We start from the raw sequence: 4,095 nt of genomic DNA, 5'->3' as shown, positions 1-4,095 counted from the left end.
GAGTGTCTGGTGAATTTGAACGAAGTGCCTTTGGAATTGCAGAGCAACTTCTTACCACTAGGCTACTGGCTAATTAAATTCAAGCTTGATACAAAAGCATGCAGTGAGCAAGAGATATCAATGCTGATGTCAGACTGATCTTGACAGAAATGTTCCAGTACTGGAAAGACCTTTATCTGTTTCATTGATTGTGCAAAAGCATTTATTATATAAGTGGGTCATAACAGTTTATGGATAACACTGCAAAGAATGAGAATGCTAAATCATCAAACTCTTCTCATGAGAAACCTGTACCTTAACCAAACAGAGCTGGTTTTCAGAAGCAGTTAATCGAACAGGAGGAGACTGTCCATCCTTCTCCTGTGGAGCAGCTGGTGGATTTGAACCATGTGCCTTTGGAATTGTAATACAGCTTCTTACTACTATGCCATCAGAGCTCCAATGATGGATATGTGCATTATTTTCAGATTTTTATAATTATAAGAAACTTGTAAAAGATTATATTTATAGGGAAACAAAAAAAAATGAATATTTGCTCATTAAGGAGCATTCAGTCAGTCACTCGCATAAACATTGCAGTCAAATCAGAACCAACCCAGAGCTGACCCTCCAGTAGGTTTTCAGAGACTGTAAATCACATAGAAAGAGACTGCCCATCATTTTCCATCAGAGCAACCCGTGGATTCAAACTGCCCACCTGTAAGTTGGCAGCACAACTCCCTACCCATTAGGCCACTGGAACTCCCAATATAAGGAATAGATTGTCCTTAATCGCCCATCATAATAATATCCACGTATACTATCTATGATGTCAACATTATTAAAAATAACAGTCAAAAGGTTAAATATTGGAAAATGGTCCACTAATAAATGGAAATAATAAATAAAATAATAAACTGAAAGAGTCTGAGACAAAATACCACAGAGGATATTTTTAGCACACAGGGTTTGGCAAGTGATCTTTGCACTTCACCGGAATGTTGAGACTTACTTGTGGAATGCCTGATGTCTTATTCTCATAGATATGCTTATTACCAAGAAAAACACCTGGCTGCGAGGTGAGCCTTGATTAAAATGTATCTGGACACATAATTATAGCTGTACCTGCAGAACAGTGGCAGGTCCCTAACGTATGGCTGTGAGGTATTTTGAGGCTAGAAAATAATACGAAAAAGGGAAGCAAGCTGGAAGAACAAGCCTCTGTCACAGAATATTAGACAGAACCAGCTGACTCGTAGTGTTCTTTCTAGGGTAGTGCTAAGGAATAAAAGTGAAAGGGGAGGGACCAGCTAAGACCTGGATCTTCAAAGGCAAGAAGCTGAGTGGCAGACCTTGAGGACGGGCCTTCAGCCAGTTCATTTTGTCAACTGCTTACTTGAATGTTTCCCATTATGGGAATTTGAAAAAGAATGAAGTGCTTTATCAGTGGAAAGTAGATCAAAGGGAGTCTCCACGAGAGAGGTCCATTACATGTGGGGGTCTTATCAGGGTACCTCTCACCTTCCTTTTCCTCAGAAGCTTGATACTGATTGCACTTTAGAGTCCTGGAGCTGCACAGGAATGTTTTCAAAACGATGCACAAATGCCATCACCTGACTCACATATTCTGGGAACTTTGCTTCCAGACAAGAAATCTACTCTATGTTCTCCTTTTTACAGTAAAAAGAGTCCATGTACGTGTTGTATTTCATTTGAGTGAAAAAGTTCTCCAAGAAGAATTCTCCGTAATGCAGCCGGCATTGGCTTAGACGGGACTAATTGAGTATACAGCTTTTCTTAAGTGTACGAGGCTTTCGACCGTGAAATATCTTTTCATCAAAACGGTATTCTGAAGAGGCAGACGTGCTGCAAAACTCTACTACTCTCATCAGGAATGTGTTCCATGATGTAAACAGAAATTGTAATCTCCCCCAAAACATCATTCTTGTGGACCGTGAGAGTTATAATCAGCTGTGCCATCTCTGTAAATTGTCAACTAGGAAATATACCAAATGACTAAGCTAATAAACCCTGTCACCCGTAAGAAAGTATCTTGTAAACACAGCAATGTTTAAGAGGAATACAGTCTGCCAGTCCACACTGAGGACATGCTTGCAGAAAGCTGCTTCATGGTGGTATTGTTTCTGTTTCTAGGTGTCATTGGGTCCACCACAGCTCATTCCTAGACTTTAGAAACAACAGATCTGGACCTTGCACTACCCTGTGCCGTGCTCATCTTGTTCAAGCCCGCGGTTACAGTCACTGTACCAATCCATCTTGTTCAGAGTCTTCTTATCTTTATCTAAACCTGTGGCTTTCCCAACGTGATGTCTTTTCATAAGTATTGGTCCCTTCTGGTGACATGTTCAAAGTACGTGAAACAAAGTTTCACCATCCTTCCGTATAAGGTGCATCCTGTCTGCACGTCTTTCAAGGCAGACTTGTTCTGTGGGCAGTTCACAGGATATTCCGTACTCTCATACGACACGACAACTCAAAGGCTTTGATTGTTTTTCTTGTTGTTAGAAGCCAACTGGTCAAATATGACTCATAGTAGAGAGCCCTTGGACAACAGATCTGAACCTTGTCCTATCCTGTGCCATCTTCATGATTTCTGACACAATGAAGCCCATTTGTTGCAGTCACTGTGTTAATACACCTGTTTGAGGATCTTCCTCTCCTTCACCATCATTTCACCTTTCCAAACTTGAGGTCCCTCTTGAAAATAGCCTCTTATGGTGAGCTCCGGTGGCCTAGTGGCAAGAAGCTGCACTGCAATCCCAGAGGCACGTGGTTTGAATCTACCAGGTGCTCTGCTGGAGAAGGAGGGACAATCTCTTCCTGTACCAGTCAGATCTGATTTGATGGTACACACACACATACACTTAAAAAAAACCCAACAAATCAGCCTCTCCTAACGACATGCTGAAAGTATGTGAGATGATGTTTTATCATCTTTGCCTCCAAAGAGTACTCTGGCTGCACCTTTTCCCAGACACATCTGTTTGTTCTTTTGTCAGTCCACAGAATATTCAAAAGTCTTCTCCAACACAACAGTTCAAAGGCATCAATTCTGTCATCCTTATCCACTATATAATAACTGATTGAAAAGACCAAGGCCTGAATCAGGTGCACCTTAGTCCTCAAATTGACATCATTTCTCCTCAATATTTTTGAGAAGTCCCTGGCTGCAGACTTCCCCAGTGCAGTACATCTCCTGATCATCAATTAGTCATGGCAAAAATGCACCAAAAGCAAGACCTGTGGACCTTGATTTAGGAATGCTGGATTTCCCAGCTCTTAATTATAGCACCTAGCAGAAGATATTTCATTCACCTACAGATTTCATTAGAGAATAACAGATAAGAAAACTGAGTCACAGAAGAAGCTGCTAGGATCCTTCCAACTGTAACATTTCACATTGTAGATCTTCTGGTGTAACAAGGACGAGAACATCTTGAGGTTGGCTCATTTGACTCAGCAAATATAAATCTTTCAGTGCTATATTTTTTAATAATAAGAATTATTTTCAAGATTCAATATTTCACACAGAGCTGTGATGTTTCTTACATACCATTAATGGATATACATGTTGGACTGATTTTGCCAATGATGTTTGAGAGAATAGTACAGGTTCAGTGTTTGGGAACTTCTCTGTATTGCTCTCTGGTTCTTAAGAGTCACTCTTGGTAATAGCATAGAACTTTGGAAAGTACTGACATCTGAAAGTCTCAAAAGTAAAGGAGTTCTTTAGTCCAATTTCCCCTAATTTATTTCCTCAAGAGCCCTTCCTCTTTGGTCATCATCCCTGTCCTAACACTGTTGGTGGCGCTGTTAGTTGCCATCACACAATAGAACATAATGTGGACATTTTCAGCATCTTCCTGGTCAACGGTCAGTTTGAGTCTACATTGATCAGTCCATCTCACTGAGAGTCTCTTCATTTTTACTGACACCTCTTTGTCAGAGATAATGTCCTTTTCCAACAATTGGTCTTTCCTGATAAGGAAAAGTTAGAATCTAACTTCTAAAGTTAGAATCAAAATCTTGTTAAAATCTTGTCATCCTCATTTTTTTAAAAAATGTTATTATTATTAATTTTAATGGAAATTTACA

The sequence above is a fragment of the Elephantulus edwardii genome, unplaced genomic scaffold (assembly GCF_000299155.1).
Source record: "Elephantulus edwardii isolate Elephantulus edwardi_28Jun2011 unplaced genomic scaffold, EleEdw1.0 scaffold00087, whole genome shotgun sequence".
NCBI lineage: Eukaryota > Metazoa > Chordata > Mammalia > Macroscelidea > Macroscelididae > Elephantulus > Elephantulus edwardii.
This window is presented reverse-complemented; position numbering follows the sequence as displayed.